The sequence below is a fragment of the Lagopus muta genome, chromosome 1 (genome assembly GCF_023343835.1).
Source record: "Lagopus muta isolate bLagMut1 chromosome 1, bLagMut1 primary, whole genome shotgun sequence".
Classification (NCBI taxonomy): domain Eukaryota; kingdom Metazoa; phylum Chordata; class Aves; order Galliformes; family Phasianidae; genus Lagopus; species Lagopus muta.
The window spans coordinates 3,497,782-3,515,776 of NC_064433.1; the positions used below are offsets into that span (position 1 = coordinate 3,497,782).

Below are 17,995 nucleotides of genomic sequence, written 5' to 3' on the forward strand. Positions count from 1 at the left end.
CTTTTCCCGGTGAGTGGCTCTGTCTGCCTGCCCCGTGACAGAGCCCGGCGCGAGGTTCCCGACAGGAGGGCTTTTAGAACCGGCCGTGCCCGGTGGACTCAACGTGTTTATGCTTTGTGTGGGTTTCTCTCCCCCGGTGCCGTCCTGTGTGTCTGCCCGGGCCGTGTTGTTATGGCACGCTGGTTGGTGAGCAGGGGAACGGAGGTTGCTGCCGTCCTCCAGAGCATAAACGCTATTTATAGGTTGGACAGACTTTACTGCAGAGTGCCTTCGGTTCTGGGGCCGAGCGAGGTGTGTTAGTGATGTTCTGGTGTTCCGGAGTTAGGATTTTATGGAAAGCTCTGGAAGAGCGCTGGTAAGCTGCGTAGGGAAAGGCGAGTTGGCATTGAGGAACGTAATGCTGTCTTAATGCAACTTCTCAAATAGCAGAAGAAACAGCAAGTAAGAGGATACGCAGTTCTAGATCGGAGGCTTTCAGCTCGCAGGCAGAGGACCCCAGGAGTCTGCTGGCGGCTTGCACGGGGTCTGTAAGAAGCATCTGTGCCTGTGGGCAAATGCTTGGAGTTCAGGCTTCTGCATCTCTCAAAATCCTGGAAAAAAATGGAAGACCACTATTTCTAGATGACGGAGATATTTTAGTTTAGAGTAAGCGGAGGAGGAGTGGGAAAGCAAACTGTAGCTGGGTGTTCTGCTGTCTGTTTTGCTACTATAGAGCTTAAAAAAAATGTTGAATTTAATGTATTTTGAAGAGTTACATAAGCACAGCGTGGCGATTCTTAAATAGCCTTAAAAAGTTAAATAACAGCAGACGAACGAGGAAGAATAGGTTGGGGAGAGATGATTTTATAACCAATGTTGATGAGCGTGCCTGAGCATTTAAAACTGCAGCAGAGTTGTGCTTGAATCTTGTGTTAGTAGTATTGGTGTTGGGGCTTTAATGCTCTGTAACAGAATGTGAGAAGGAGGATAGAAGGATAAAGTTTTTCACAGTATATGCAGGTCTAGCTTGTTAAATGTGTTGGGGATTTATGATGCTTCAGTATGATGCTTCCATTCTGTCATAACATTACCAGCACTATCTTCTGCATATGAAATAGTGAGATTTTCCAGGTATTAACTTGCCTCAGAAAGGAGGGGATCTCACCTTAAAATATCAAGAAAGGGTGGTTGTGCCGAATGGTGAAAGGATGGTAATCAGCCATATTTGGTGCTTGCTGTGGAGTGCTGGTGTTCTGTGTTGGTTATGAGAGTCAAATGAAACGGTGCTGGGCACAGAAATACATCTATTTGCCCAAGCAATATCAGCTTTATTTGTGCGGGCACATCTGCATGTCTTTATATCTTCCTGCTTCAGGGGGGGAAAAAAATCTACCTTAAATAGAAATTGGGTAGGGAGCAGTTGATTTGTTACGGATCTGAGGGTGCACAGGAGCAGAGCACATCAGTGTCTGATTTTTGTGTACGTGGAATTGCTGGTGGAATTGATGCCCCAGGAAATTGCTTTCTCTATTTTTGTTGGTGACACGCAGTTAACATAAAATGAGCGCTTTGGATCCCGTATCCCATTTCTCTTTAATATAACTAAGATCGTTTATCTTCTCAGACGGCTGGGAGAAAAAATATTTCATTTTGTAACTTAGTTCACCTTCTCTTCAATTGCTGTCAGTTCATGACAGGGAACAATGTGTGCTGTACACGGTGTTCTACTGAGCTGTTTTGGTGACGAGTATAATGTATATGAAAAAAAAGCCTATGAAAAATAGGTGTTGTGCCAGTTCTTCTCACTTCTGTGTAAACAGTACCAATTTATCTTTCATGTACTCAGTATTTCACGGTGGGATCTCGTGCCAGATTTCAGTAGCAAAAAGATGTGTTTTGTTGTTTGCGTGTGCTTAGAAAAGGCTTCGAGAAGTATTTATCTAAATGAGTGTTTGCGTTGATGTTGCTGCAGGAAGTAGTGAAAGTCTTTTTTTTTCCTGCTTTAATAAAAAGGGAAATTGGGAACTTATTTTAAAAGCAAGTGTTTGTTTATGTTACTTGTTGCCTATTACATGGTTAAAATTGAGAGGAGCTCCTTAATCTGGGCTGTTTTTTTTTTTTCCATTGCTGTAACCACGCGTTTACCCCCCCCTGCCCCCCCTTATTAACAACGAAAGCATGGAATTATGTTTTTGCTGCTCTGTCTATAGTATCACTGGCTGTAGCTATCATGCAGTATTTACATGGTGCTATTTCATAAATATCCTGCTTCTCGAGTTATATGGCAGCACCAGAATAAGAGCTCAAAAAGGCTGCAACATAAAGGATAAAAGTAGTTGCAAACATGAATGCTGAAATACAAATTAAAATCACAAAACCTTTCCCTGATAGTTCTTCCGAGTCAGTTTCGTGATAATTCTGTGTCCTGACTCAGGACTTTCTGGAGAAAGAATTAACAGAGTTGCGACTGTTTGCAGTGAATTTATGCATAGATAGTATTTTTTTTATTGGCTTTGGACTTTGCTAAATACAGCATAAGGTTTACCATCCTTCGTGAGCCCTTCAGGGTGCTGCACCTCAGCCGGCAGGCGCTGCGTGGTTACCTAACAGCCGGGCTGCAAACTGGAGTTGTTTGTATTCTGAGTTTCGCCCTTATCAAGGTCAGAGATTTCATCCTTCCGTAGTTTCCTGATCTGGCAACTTAACACTTGCAGATGGCCCTCGTTTGTGGGTATTTGTGACCTGTCCTGAGCTCAGGAAGGAACGTGTTAAATGACCCCAGGAATTTGCTTCTCCACAGACGTAACAGGAGATCCCTGAAAATCCCCGAAAGACTGACGGCAACACAGAAAAAATATGAATTGTGGCAGTAAAACATTGGAGCTGAAAGTTTCCTCAGTTCCTGACAGAAAGTGATGTATTTAGCAGGACAAGAAAAAAGGATGGTTGTAGTATATGCTGGTTGTGATTAGTTGAAATCAATCTGGATGCAGAAGTTTTGCCATTGTCAGTAGTTTGAGTGCTTCAGTCTGAACATGTGGGATAATTGGGGCGGTGGGGGGGGAGGAGGGGGTGCTGCTCTTGAGCCCCGTGTTGCAGTGAGCTGAATCCCACTGTACAGTTCATGTGAGAACTTTTGGTATTATTCTGTTAGGAAGCGTTAATGGTTTATGCTGATGTTGTTGGTTTTTTTTTTTTGTTTTTGTTTTTTTGAAATAATTTCTGGGCTGTAAATCTGTTATTAAAGCATAAGCAAAAGAAATAGAGAAGTAAATAGTTTCAGGAGCATTTATAGCACTGTAAGCCATGATTTTTATTAGTGCTTCTCCGAATGTAAGTCTTGGTTAGACTGAAGGTCCTACTGAAGAGCAAAAACCATGTGATTATTTAGTAAGCAGGCAGAGCTGGTAAATGAAAACATGCTAAAGCAGGCGTAGTATTTCTTCTGTCTTCCAAATTATTACTCCTTGGCACCAAACTGAGAAGGTACTAACATGTCAGGAGTACCGTACAGGGGTCTCAACAGCAAGCTTATGAAGTCAGAAGTCAGTGTGCTAATAATACTGGCAGGTTTTCTTATTTTCTTGGTGTTATGGACTGTCCAAGACAGCAGTTAATTGCCTGGATGGAAAGCTGAGGAGAAATGGGGAGAGGGAAGCATGGAAAGCATCCTGCTCCACTGTCACAAAATGTCCGTGGTTCTGCCCCCCTCCTGGTGGTGCTTTGCATGCAGCAACGTGCTGCTCTGCCTGTGCTGCTCTGCCTGTGTGTCCCACCGACACCAAGCAAGCTGTGAGCTGCCTGTGCAGTGCTGTGGCTGAAGGAATCCTCATTCCTTCATAGTGCTTATTAGCTTGGGTTGGATGTTGTCTACAGGGCTTTTTTTCGGGAGATGCAGACTAAGTCCTCTAAGATAGGGTGTTTATTTTAAAAAGCATATCCTGAATCTGAGGTAATTCTTCCTCTGAATTATGCTCTGGTACAATTTGGGTACTATATACATTTTCAGAAAAGATCATTGTATTTCTGTGTTAACGTTGTGTATGGAATGCCCAGAATGTGTGCTAATTTGTATGATAACTGTATTATGCTCACTTTACAGAGCTTTAATAGATCCGTGGCAGCTATTGTCGGAGCTTCTGCAAGCATGGCAGAGTTGTAAAATGAAGGCAGATACCGACTTCATCAACTGCACTGTGCCAAGAAAAAGTAGAACTGAAGGGGAGATGAAATTTTCACCTGTTTGGGAGGCAAATATTTTCTTGGTTGCCATTTATATCAGCGTTGTCAGGTGTTTCTGCCTGACGGGATGCTGGATGCTTGGTGGTAGTTAATCCAGATGTCTGAAGCTGAACGTATCTTTGCTTGATTACGGGAATTCAGTGGGAGAGTTCTTGCTACCAGCTAGCGTGAGGAGCCGTGAAGTCTCTTGGGACAGAGAAGTTGCATCTAGCAACGGTGTTTACTTCTGGCAGGAGGGGAGAAAAGGAGATTGCTAGCTGCTATCTGCATGTGTTTTGTAAACTGAAAGCACTGTTTGCTTTTAGATTTAGCTGTTGTACTGTCCTGAGTCCTCAGTGTTATTTTAGGAGTGTCTTTCCCCCTCAATCCTCCTATTTATTTGACCTGTCTTTATATGTTAGTCTGTTAATGTCTGCTATGTATCAGTGTACATAACTCTTGGGGTATCTTTCATATTCTGGCTTCTGTGACTTCAGGGCAGTGGCCCAGGCTCCTGGAGCTATCTGGATTCTGTTTATCCTGCTGATAGAGGACAGGATTCCAAGTCTGTGAAAAGCAGTTGGTATTTTTTTCTCAACAAGACGTACGAATAGCAGAGACACACGTAAGCCATGTCTAAACCGAACAGAAACTTTTGAAATCCTGCAGTGTTAAATAATGCTTGTGTTTTAAGGCAGGTGTCAGTGATGTTCGGAACTGCTCCCGTCGTTTCAGAGCAGCCTCTGAGTGCAGCTCAGGGCTGTTTGAGTGTCATTGCCCTCTGCCGGAGGAGAGCAGAAGCACAGCGCTGCCTGGTGGGCCCGAGCTGCCCGCGGGGCTCTGGGACAACGCTCCCCGCCTCACTTGGCGTTCGGCTTCCTTGTCAGTTCAGGTTCGAGCCAGATCGGCTAGTTGGTATTCTTTCCTTCTTACCTATGTCCATGGGCATCTGTTCAGTGAAGCCTGTAGTTGTCTGTATAAACAGAAGCCAGAACGGCAGATCCAGTGTCATGGGACCTGCTAGTTCTCTAAAAACTGTCATCTACAACCACAGCTAACTCTGTTAGCTTAAAAAAGTCGTGTGCCCTTCCCAGAGAAGAAAAAAAAAAAATAATACTGTGGTTTTAATGTGTAGGTGGTTAGCCCTGTTAGGTTTTGCTAATCCAGAGGTACCTATGGAACAGCTCTGACAAATAAATCAATGCTTTGAATTTAAAAGACACCTAGCTTTGAATAGCATTTGTACAGCGTGTTACAGAAGTGAGGTCTGGCTGACTTAGTGTGTGGTTTCACTAGCACGGAATATATCTGCTGGTTTTGATAAGCCTATAGGATAGCATAGTACACTTTTTATTATTATTTTGCAGCTTAGGAAAATTCTTGCTTTGTTCTCCTCCAGAAACTGGAGTTTTCATGTGTGAGTGGTGATGAGGTTAAAGGGACATAATGAAGACAGAGTTCAGCTATCCTACGTCAGTGAGAGCCTCTGTTCTCTAACAGAATTACTGACATTCATGAGGAAGTCTTTGCAGAGCATTGGAAAGAAAAAGTCAGAGATGATGATCAGGGAGGATTAACCATGGATTGTAAATTGAACCGATCCAATTCCAGTCATTTTAAAGAAGTATTGTTTTGGTAATGAGTGGCACCTATAAGCAGTGATACTGGAAATCAAAACAGTGTGATACAGAAGAAAAAAAATGTTGGTAGGGGTGTTTGGTTGCTTTGCCTGGGCCCTTAACATTATGGTGGCAGAAGGATCTCTCTAAGGACATACATGAAAAAGAGGAGCAGCCTGGATGACTGGGTTCAGTCCCATATTGCACATGGGCATGTGTTACGACTCAGTTTTCAGGCTCCGAATTGAAACTGTCCCTGGTCCTCTCAAAAGGCTGTTCTGTGTTTGATATCACTGGTGCTTAGAAATATAAGACTCAATTCCCCAGTAAATACAAGTTTCTAAGTGGCAATCGGCATGCATCCATTTTCTTTTTTGTTGTGCAAATAGTGGCCGTTAATGTCAATACCTCTGTCTCTCCCTTGTGTTTTGCATATGCTGCATCTGTGGATAGCAGTTAACTGCTTTCATGGCCTTTATTTTGTTCTGGACCAGCAATTTTTTTTCATGCCCTCTCCCCTCTTCAGGATGTATTGCATGCCTCTGTAGTTTGAAGACCACTGGTTTCAAAACCAAACTTTTTTTTTTTAGTCTTTTCCTGTAACTTCGTGTTCCCGTGGGTAAAGTTACTTCTGAGAATGTTCATGTAGTGTTATTCTCATAGTTCCTAGGTCAGATAAATTATATAAATGCAATTTTGCCACCTCTGGTATCAGTTTAGTCACAGTCTCTGTGGGATGTACCTCGCTGTGTTTGTACCTTCCGTTCATGTTTTCCTTAGAAATGACAAAGTACTCCTATTATCATGAGCAGGTTTAATTTTGTTCCCCACGCTGTTGGCTGATTAAAGCAGTGATTGCATCTTCTGGCAGTTTGTAACAAAATCCATTACCACAAAAATAATGTATTTACCTGCAGTGTACGAGGTCTATTTTCAAGAACAAGTTTGTGATGCACGTAACATTTCTAATAGACAGGGACTACAGCTTTTTTCTTACTCTGCTACTTCAGAGAATATTTTCCAACCCGTTTAAACTGGAAGCCCTCCCTGAGACTTGCAGATACATCCTCTTCTGTAGCTGTGTCTAATTATTTGTATACCTCTGATGTTACTGGCTTCTTTGCGCAGTTTATTTGGGTAGATTATGCATGGTTTATTTCATTTTAACTTGTGATCATAAATCTTTGCAAAGACCTTAGCCAATATCGTTAACAGTTCATTGTTCTTTTTAATAACAAGGGCAGAAACGCGTGAGGATTTCAGAAGAAGTGGTGGTGATTCCTATTCCCTTCAGGTTTTTTCTGTCTGTTCCTTTGTAGCTGCTGCTGGTGTCTGCCTTCATTCTGCTACTGCCTGGCAGAAAGCAAACAAAACAAAAAGAAAGGTGAATAAGTCTATCTTCTTCCTGCAGGTGGTATTTATGATTCTATTCTTTTTTTTTTTTTTCTTCAGTTGTTTCTCTGCCTTTCTTGCAGCAAAAACGGACTTTGCCTGTTTCCTGAGTGTTACGTTACCTTTGTGGTTCTGGAAGTTTAAAGAGAAGAGTAAGAAACTGAGCAAGGAAGGGCATCGTTGGGATTCTCCTGCCCCGTCCTTGCTGTGATGTGAGGCCCTGTGGTGCTCACTTCAGTTTGCCTTACAACAGCATTCAGCTGCATTCAGTGATGTATGCTTTCAGTAGTGTCTGTTTTCTGCTCTTGTCTGTTGCTGTAAGGAGGCAGAAGACATGAAGATGAACGCAAACTCATCTTACCTTCTTAGTGATGCTTAAGGAGATCCTCCTATGGCTTGCAACTCTTGATTCTTAACGTTAAATTTTTTTAAAAATAAATGAATATCCCATTTCTCACTTAACTTGCCTTCTCTGTAAATGAGTGGCTTCATCTGCACTGCTTGCAGTAGATGAATGGAACTTCGTAGAGTGCTTGCTTTTAAGACAGACTTTCCAGTAACGTCTCTTATAGAACTGAATTCAGAACTTGTTTTCCTACCATCGTTATCTCACTTTAAAATGAGTAAAGATCTAAAGATGTTTTCTCAACTAATTGGTATTCAGCTGACCCCTCTACTTCTGTGCTCTGGGCCTCTAAAGAATTCTGTTAAGTAGTATTTGTATTACTAGTATCATCTGTGCTCTCCTGTGGTTTATAAGAGCATATTTAAGTATTACATTATGTTAACCAGCTCTGTGGATAGCTCAGGATTCAAGTTGCTTATATTTTGCAGTTCTGCTGCTATGTTCTTCATCTCCTGTAAGCATTGTAAATAAGAAGTTGGGGCTGCAGAGGAGTTGTTCCAGTGTTGACTGCCAGCACTGCTGGAAAAGGGATCAGCTTGAACTAGCTTGGGATGTCCCAGTGAGGAAGTTGGCTGTGGCTGGTAGGGCTTGTTTGATACAGTAAAATCGAGTTGGCAGCAAGGAGGGCACAGTGAGGGAGTCATCAAGTGAGCACTGCCTGAACTCAGCTGTTCCTGAAAAGAGATGTTCAGGCATAGCGGCACAAAAATCCAGACTAAATAAGATTAGAAATCACAGGCTGTGATTAGAAATCAGAGGCTGTGAGCAGAGGGATGACCAGTGCAGGGAGGCCAGAACAGGTGAGGTTCTATTTTTAGTGAACTTCAATATGAGTTGTTAAACAAAAGTGTTTACTCTGTACATAAAAATCATATTTGAACCTTTCATGTATTTCTTCTGTATCTGATCTGATGGTTATTAATTCATGTGCCTTGTACATACTATCATGCACTTAGCTAACTTAAGGGATGTATAATAAGAATTTTATAAGCTATTTCATTAATTTATTTTGCACGTCTTGTACTGTAGCATAGACAGCTTTGTTATCATAGAATGGTTTGGGTTGGAAGGGACCTTTCTCCATCTCCTGCTATAGGCAGGGGCACCTCTCAGTGGAGCAGGGTGCTCACAGCCCCATCCAGCCTGCCCTTCAGTGCTTCCAGGGTGGAAGCTTCCTTCTTGGGATGAAGCCCGCTGTCACTGTATTGTAATATATTATCCATTTTTAGGGTTAGGAAGAGAGCAGTACATCAGCTCAGGAAGGCATCCCATCCCTTGCTCAGCTGTGTGAGGACGGTGGTGCCTGAACCACTTCACTTGACTTTGCCAGCCTGTGTTCCTCTGCGTTCAGGTTTTGCTCGGAGCTTCCATGATTCTCGCATTTGGTCACGTTACGTGTTCATTTACTTCTTCTTACAAGTGCTGGTATTTGAATCGACTGTTTAAATGAAGCAGCAGGCATACAGCCTCTTGCTGAATTCTGTTGAATTGATGTAGGGATTAATTTGAGAGATGTCAAGTGCTTGAGGTTTCGGTACAGAAGTTAGTGCAGGAATAAATCTGGAATCTTAAATATAGATTTCATGAGAAGATATGTCACTGTGCTATCACAAGATTAATTTGTTGGCCCGGGATAACACTGGCTTTTGACGAGCATATCTTCAAATATTTAAAAATCCGTTCTTGTGTTTTACCATGAAGTGATGTGGTCCAGCACTCCTCTGGCTCAAATGCTGGAAATGATTTGTTTCTTTTTACGTGAGTCATTTCTGTTCATTTGTAACTATAGTTAATTGGTTAATGGCTCTTATGGTTAATATGCTTCTTGCAGGGTTTCTTCTGCCCTTGAATGATCGTGATTTGGAGTATACAAGTTTGACTCAAATACCAGTGTAGAAATTCCCCCTAGGACTGCTTGTTTCCAAATACATCTTTCTATGCTATATGCCTGTAAAACTACCAGTCTTATTATTACTTCTTTAAGTCAGGGCCACAGTGGGGTTATTTTTCCCTACAGCATGTGTGAATGTTAACATTTAGGCTTCAGAGCTGCACATAACGTGGTAGGGAGTTGGCTTCTAGAGGTGCCTTCACTTACTCAGGAGCAGTGGTGTGGACCTTAATGAGGAAACGAGTGCAGTACTGTAGCAATGATATTACTGATAGTTGGGATTCTGCATATTTAAAAGAAAAAAGCAGTGTTGTCAGTGCATGCTCGCTCTTATTTACGTACTACATTAATAGCTGGTGATCATTTCCTTTCTTTCATACACCACTGAATGTAGTTTTCTGTTTTCTCAAAGATGTTTCTTGTCACAGTCAGGAAATACCTGCTTAGGAGAAGGTGGAGCAAAAAGACTTTTAATGAATGATCATGGTTCAGTTTTATCCGTTCTGCTTTTATTGCTGGAGGGGTCACTTTAGATTACAGAATTTTCAATTGGGTCGATTTTATTTATTGCTTCTTCAGTACTTGATAATTATTATTGCTTTGAAATATTGAATTTCTGGTCTAAGATACGTAATGCTGACAGCATTTGTGATGTAACTGCAGAATCACTGGGAATTTGTAGCAAGCATGTTGGTGCCAAAAAAAAAAAAGGCTTCCTAGGCTTTCACCCTTGTCAGTTGGTGTATGAGGCCTGGTGCACTTTAATGGCTATAATTTTAAACTAATGAAACTTTTCCATAAGTGCAGTTTTTTAATTCTTTGACTAAACTGGAAGACTTGAAACCCAAGTTGCTGTGATGGGTAGAACCTTTTTTTGCAATTACTGACGTAAGTTTTTAAGGCTGTCATCGTACCCTTTTTTTTCCTCTTTTTTAAGTAATAGCAGCTTTTGTCTTACACAGCCCTCATTCTTCATGTTTATTCCTGCAGTGCTTTTATGACTAGGAACTATATTGCTTATTCAGTCAGGTAAGCAAACATAGCTTCTACTCTATGCTCTAAGCGCTGATTTCCAGCCCCGCCCCTTCCCCTTTCTTTTGATCATCCTAAACTGTGTCTGATCTGCATATTTGGCTCAGATCTGGGAAAGATTTGCACCTTAGTTTGCCTACTGCCTCACTTACAGCAGCATGGGACACAGTGTCCCTTGGCATCTCTTAATATCCTCCAGAACGCCTGAAGTCTGTGGTGAGTTAGCTTGCTGTGCTGGGCTTTGATGTGCAGTGCACTTGGAATAGCTCATCAAAGCAGAAACACGGGTTAAGAAACTATTCTTAATCATCGTGCAATTGTTAGCTGCTGCTCTACAGCTGACGCTGCGTGAATCGTCCTCCATTTCCTGCCTCAGAAACTTCATGGTCCTGTCGTTCATTTTGGAGCTGCTGCTGTTGTGTCATTTCCCAGCTGAGGCCGGCATGGAGTCTACAGGTGCTTCTGTGCTTCGTTCAGCTGATTGCTGCCGTTGAACAGTTGAACACAAACCACCGATGGAGCAGAGAATAACAGTGAAAGCTCATGCAGGCAGTCTTCCGTTGTTGCTGGGAAGCAGCAGGAACAAGCGACCACATTCTCTCCATCTGTCATTTATGCTGGTGCTCTTCTTTGCTCTTTTCTCCTTGTGGTCTAGATTGAATCCTTTGGCTGCTGTTACTGATCTTGGCTGAGAAATTGTAGTTTGTAGTCTTAAGACCGCTGCTGGGGATCACACAGCTCTGTCTCTTATTAAAAAATAAACAACCCACAAAGCCTTCCGATGGATCTCTTCTGTTCTGTAAGTGCTGTGTTGTCATTTGAGGGGTCGATAGTTACCATTCTGTTGCCATCTCTGCTACCAAAAAGATCTTCTGTGTTGGTGCTTGAGTCTTCATTCTTATTAGACAGGGCACACACTAATCAGGTAAAGTCTCCAGCCAGCTATGAGTTGCTGCTCTAAGTTGGGTCTCACCTGCTTTCTCTCACAGTAGGTCAGTCTCATGACCCATGGTCACTTTGTAATGGGCTGAGCTTTTTCCACCTGGTTCCTGAATTGAAGAGCTGTTTATGGCAGAAATATGGTTGAATCTTCTGTGATAGAATTTCTTCTTTTATTCAAGTTCTTAAGGTTATCCAGCTCTTTCTGGGCAGCATCCTGATTGTCCTTCTGTAACGTGGTTTTATCGACAGACATCACCATGTTCCTTCATCTTATGCCAGGATTGCTAATAGGAAAAAAACATAACAAGACTAATTCCTAAACCGATCTGATTAGTATTTAATTCTAAGTGTCTGTACCTCTCCATCAGTAGAGAACAGTTACGTGTAGAAGTCTTCAGAAAAGTGGTGTTTTGGAGGAGGAAAAAAAAAGTTATCAGGATTTAAAACATGTTCAGAGCATCTTGGTGGATTTATAAAAATCAGTGTGATCCAGTTTTTCTGAAGGCATTTCAGCTCATTCTGAGTTACTGAACTCAGTGAAGGAAACCAGACAGAAAATCTGCTCATTTCCTTAAATCAGTGGTAAAGTAGTTGATGTAATATTGTTTTGCTTTCTGTACTAATTGAGTGAGAGTACTTTTGATCCAGTTGTGTGGATAAATGTGTTAAAGAAGAACATAAGGAGTGGGGAGGTGACTGAAGTGGAACCAGTAAGCCCTGCTAAGACAAGGGTTAAATACCAAAAGGTTCTTCGGTCATTGGAACAGTGAATTAGAAAGGGGAAGCAAAGCTCTCCTTAAAGGTGGTAGCACTTAAGTTCATTCATTTTATAAAATCATGGGGAGAGAAGGCTGGATGGCTGGTGAATGGAAGGGTTTAGAAACTGAGGTAGTTATAAAAGTGAAAGGTGCTAAAGCACTGAAGTACAGATCACGTGTGCTCCAAAAGCTTTCAAGAGTTCTTTTTTTAAGCTGTACCAGAGTTGTGGTGTGAATGTTTTTCATAAAGAATGTATATATTGAAATAGCTGAACTACTGCACTTAATCCAGATTGCTGTTTTCTTTTTTAAACAGTAACAAAACTTGGACAGCTTAGAACTGGACAGCTGTGTGTACTGGTGGCTTCAGAAGACTTGGGGAAAAAAAGCTCACACTGAGTGTTCAATACAGAAAATAAAATACAGTCAGCTTATCAAATGTAGTTCATGCTGAAATACCTTCTGATATCTTCTCTGGCAAGACTCACTTTATGTAATGTCCTTGATGGGAGCCTATATAGAAAAATGCTATTGAAGCAGCACTTTTATCAAAAGAGCTGCAATGTTGTTGACAAGGTGGCCAAGAAGTGGTGACTGGTAGTTTAGGAAATGGAAGGGGAGGAATGAGGGCAGGTTTTAGAGAACACACCTTTCATGTTTAGTTTAGGTATCAAGGGTGCCTATTCCTGCTAGGGCTTTGAACGATGGACATTTAATATTCAGAATTAAAGAATAAATCAGGAAGTCTAGAGATTTAACGGTCACTTCACTACTTGAAGTGACACAAACATTGCATTGATGTGTTTTCTGAACTTCCTAAATTCTGATTCCTTCTGTCTGGAGTTTGCTGTTGACAGCTGATAAGCACTGACTGAACTATTAATGTGAATGTTAAAGGGAGCAAGTAATACTGCTCTCTTTCATTTTGTGATAGTGTGTTATTTATAAGAAGCTGTGAGGTCATTGGCTTCCTGTATGAGCCACTTCCTGAAAGCTTTTGTTTTACATGGTAAATCTAAAAATGTATTTCTTCGAAAAACTCAGCTGTGTTTTGTTTTCTCTTCTCCTTCTTCTGTCTCCTGTCTCCTTACTTTTGCTTCTGCTCCATTGCTTATTGCAGAACGGGGTGCATTGTGATGGAGGGCACGAGCTGTGTTGGAGTGCTGCAGAGAAAGATAGTTGCAAAAAGCCATCACCACTGATAGAGTAGGAACAGCTTAAAGCAGTCTGACATGCAGCAGTATTGACAGTCTCAAATGTTAGTAGAGTTGTGAGTCACACAGAGGCAAATAATCAGATTACATCTAACTTAAGCTAAACCTGAACTAGCAGAACTATTCAGCACATTATCTTCATGTTCAGTTCTGATTGTCTAAGGGGCAGTTACTTCTGTGCAGTGCTATGGTTGAAATTACTTGCAGTTTTTCTTTTAGGGTTCTCATACAGTCAGTGAATTTCTGAATGCTTAGTTTTTAAAGAAACCAAATTTCATCAGACTTCAAGGGTTTGGCAATGAAAGGAGATAAGCATATATGTATGTGTGTGTGTGAGAAAGGAAGCGAGCAGCCAAGCTTTATTATTCTGTGATGATACAATCAATAATGTTCTATGATTTAAAAAAAAAAATTCAATGAAGTCCATGCATTTCAAAATGTTGAAGTACAGTCAAAAGAGAGCAATATAAAATGAGCTGTGGCAGGTAAGTGTGTGTGTAAAGATGAAGAGCTCTAGGAAGAATTAGAATTCCAGGGTAGTTTAGAAGAATTCTGTTTTTCAACCAACAAACCAAGTTACTGAAAACATGTATAATTTTTAAAGGGAATACAAAATACAGTGTATGGGTCACCTGTTTAACTTTCTTCACTTTGCTAAGCAAGGCTAATAGCTATACTAGCAGAGTAAAGAGAACCTAGAACAGCTCTGTGAACAAGTGCTTTGGTCTGTAAGTGATCTGAAGTTTTAAAATGTATGAACATACAGAGCTTCTGCTGTGGAAAGGAGAACCTCATGTCAGTTTGAAGGTGCAGGAAAAACAGCAGTTGGTTTTGTGGCTAATTATATACTTGTTCAATTCAGATGAGGTATTTTGTTTAATGACCATCAGAGATAATACTGAGACTTCTAAACTTGACAGAAGTAATAGCATTGGGAGAGCCTTAAAAATACAAATGCTTCTAAAATATACAAACAGTTGTAATAATTTTTTTTCTTTTTGCCAATCAGCACGCAGTTTTATCGCAGCAATAAAGTCATTCTCCACGTCTCCATCAGGCCTTGCTGCCTGTTGGCAATATTCCTGTCCATTTCATGGTAATTTCATCGGTTATTAGCACTTGTCAATAGCTTGTCCACCATAAATCTCACATCTCCCAAACGCTGTCTGCTCACCAGAATCAGTTTGCAGATTTCTAAAAATACCCTTCAGACCTCAGCTCTGTGTGGCTTCAGTTGCTGTTGGATGAAGAACTAGACTTAAGTTGACTTGAGATAACCGTGTTTGGTGTCTGCTGATGCTTTTCCCCTCTCTTTTCTCATGGATGTGGAGAAGTGGAAGCAATGCCTGTGTCAGTATGTTCTTAATCCTGGAATTGATTACTGAAAAACTTCTCTCCTAATGTGAAGGTGCTGGTGTTATTGAGAACTGTGGGAGCGTGCTTTTGGTTTATATTAGACTCTTAACTTCACCTTAGTTGTTTCAGTTTGTGTCTCTTAATGTGAGGTGCTGATTTACTGTCCTGGTACCACAGTGCAATCACTGCACTGTCAGATTCGTGCATGATTTTGATCAGTTCTGAGAAATAAATAACAGATAGGAGTTACCAGTGTGGTTAGACTGAAACGACGTGCCTGATTGTTAGATAACAGCTCCAGGTGGACCTCTTCAGGATTTGTTGCATTCCTCTTTGTTGTCATTCACCTGTAAGGGGAATCTGGGAGTGTTTAATTGAATGAGTTCTTACCAATTCTCTGTCCAGCATATGATCTAGTCACTCAACTGGGGAAAAAACTCAGGACCACGAGGATGAGCTGCAGTGACCTGTGATAGAAGAGGGTTTGGTGTAAGCGACCTAAATCTTCAGGTTGTGATACACACCAACATGTGTACATCTGCTTTGTAGAAATGGAGTTGGAATTCCAGAATCTTAACTGATTTCTGGATTGGAGAGAACACCCTGTTTTTTTGATACTTAAAATGCATAGTTTTGGGGATGATAGTTGGGCACATAGAATTAACTGATAATTGGGTTGGAATCAGATTCTTTGTTTTCTGTGTTGCTTAAAACACAGCAAGAAGGCCTGAAGTACTTTGCAAAATGATCTTCAGTATCTGTATGCTTCTCTGAAATTTTCTCAGTTTTAAATTTGGTGTGGAATAATTACTAACCATCTTTACTTTACTAACATCTTTACTTAGGAATACTTCACTGAGTTCCTAACTGCGTAGGCACTTGTAGAACTTGTGGAGATTTTGCTTAGGTAAGAGTAATAATATGGATTAAGAGCTGCAGTCATGCTGAGCTGTAATAATCATAACAATAAAGAAAAAAATGAAGTAAACTGAGAGTTGAACAGAAAGGCTCTGAAGAGCACATCACTGCAGTTTCAGATAGCTATCACTAGGAGGACACACAGACCACGACATCAAGGAGCTGCTTGTTTACCTCCTCGTATTAACTGGTTTGATGCTAGTTTATAAAATCCAGAAAAGTACACGGGGAAAGGTGGCTGAATAACTTGTAATTTGTGGCTTCAGGTATTGTTTTACTCAGAGTAGGGAGTTGTGTATCAGAAGAGAAAGGAGTATGAGAACATTTGGAAATCTCTCGGTGCTTTGTCATTGAATCAGCAGAATGCTGCTTCGTGTGCACATATGCCAGGCAGTAATTGATGACATGTAGGTGGAAGTGAGCTTTTTTTATTGGTTATTGTCCAGTTGTCTATGCAGTAATTTCTAACACCTCTTTATGTTACGGGTGCTTCTGCTGGGCAGGGTGCTGTGTAAGATGGAGCACTGGCTGGGACTTGGCGCAGCGTTTCTTGTCGTCTCAGCTAACGTTTAACCTGTTTGTGCTCTCGCACGGTGTTTGCACATAGCTTTTCTTTTAGTTGTCTGTGCATGTTTACTTAGATTCTGATGTACAGCGCTGGGATAAGGAACATGGAAATGAGGCTCACTGATGTAATAGTCTGTAGAGTGCCCGTGTTGCTGAGGCAAGCTGTTACCTAATAAGGATTTCAGAATCTGACTCTTTCCGTATAGGATCGTTATTGATATCACACATGCAGACAAAGATGATAACTGAAGCATATGCTTTAAATAAAATGGCATGAGAAAATGAAAAATAGTTTCAAACTTAAAATTAGTGAAAGATTCATGGAAATAACACCAGATGGAGAGAAAAAGAAAGTAAGACAGATTATTAATAAGTACAATGTGCTACAGTTACATAGAATATAATCTTGCAGGCTGCCAGTGCATGAAATTCATTGTGACTTCTGTAAGAGTCGCTTTGTTACATAAAGTGAAAATACGCCAACTGACTCTTCTGGAATAATACCTGGTATTGCAAATAGGAGCACAGCCCAGTTTTAGGTAGTTCTGGATTGTTACGACCCACTAAGTCTGGTTAGAACAGAACAGAGTTTTGAGAAAGAGGTGTTATTTATGGAATTAATACAGTTTCACATCTCTGGATTCATGTACTTAATTTGCTTTGAGACATTTTCCTCAGTATTGCAGCTGGTTTCTATTGCTGAGTTTTGTAAGGCTCAGCAACACAAGCACTCTGTCTGCCTGCTGGAACACTGAGGTCTGGGACTGTTGCATGGATGCTTTACTGAAACTTGTGCTTAAATAAACCTGTTTGCTTCTTGCTCATTCTGTGTTAATCATAATTTGTTTTCATGCATTTGTGGTTCTTCAAGTATTGCTTTGATTCTGAACAGAGCTTGTTCTATTTTCTTACTAACAATATTTTTGTCCATCCATTTCTACTCTCCCAGCTAGTTGACTTCATTATTTTATTGTGGGAATCAGTCTTCTTTTGTACCACGAAATCCTGGTGTGCTGCTTCAGGCTCTTAATGGTCAAAAAGCAGGAGCACAGCTGGCTTCCATTTGTTACGTGTGCTGGCTCTGTGGATAGGACTGGGCACCGTGCAGATCTGTGGCTTTAGCCCCCTGGACCATGTGCATCTTTATAATGTGAATTGAATTACAGGTTCATCAAGGCAACTCTTCCACATCAGCTGACATCTGGTTTTACCTGTCCAGCCTTCTCATGCTGTCTGTAGGATTTCTGTTTTAAAGATCCTGCTCTAAAACTAATCCAGGATATCCTAAATAACAATTGAAGTAAAAGTGGAAACTGCATAATATTACTTACCTCATTAGAGATCTGTAGCATTTTTGTTCTGGTTATAATTTTGGAAACAAAATGTTAGGCCTTGAAGGTGGAGATGCGGCCCTGCATGGGAGCTGCTGAGTTCAGTGTGACCCACTGATTGAGCACCTGGGGAGAGGAGCCGGTCAGCCCTGGGAGCACAGGTGAAGGCAATTCAGCTGTGACTGGAAGGGGTGGAGCCTGGCTTCACCTCTCTTAGACCTCATTTAAGGGCTGACTGCCACTGAAGAAGGATCTTTTTCTGGAGCCCTTCTTGGTGAAGCTTTCCCCTGCAAATCTAGAATCTTCTGATATGGGTGAGCAATTTTCTTGCCTTCCTTTGTAGCACCTCTCTATCATGCCAGTCTTTTT

At 41.2% G+C, this 17,995-nt stretch overlaps 1 protein-coding gene and 1 long non-coding RNA gene across 5 annotated transcripts in view; one reads left to right on the forward strand and one right to left on the reverse strand.

Annotated features, from left to right (window-relative positions):
• The window catches only part of MKLN1 (muskelin 1), a 679,793-nt gene that overhangs the window by 180,170 nt on the left and 481,628 nt on the right, over window positions 1–17,995 (reverse strand). The gene's annotated exons all lie outside the window — the stretch shown is intronic.
• LOC125688168 (uncharacterized) overlaps window positions 24–17,995 on the forward strand; it is a 117,044-nt gene continuing 99,072 nt past the window's right edge. Inside the window, exon 1 of one of the 3 annotated variants that reach the window (XR_007374626.1) lies at window positions 24–17,940. This is a non-coding gene — a long non-coding RNA (uncharacterized LOC125688168). The remainder of the gene's footprint in view (window positions 17,941–17,995) is intronic. The other 2 variants (XR_007374625.1, XR_007374627.1) reach the window with 2 other exon arrangements.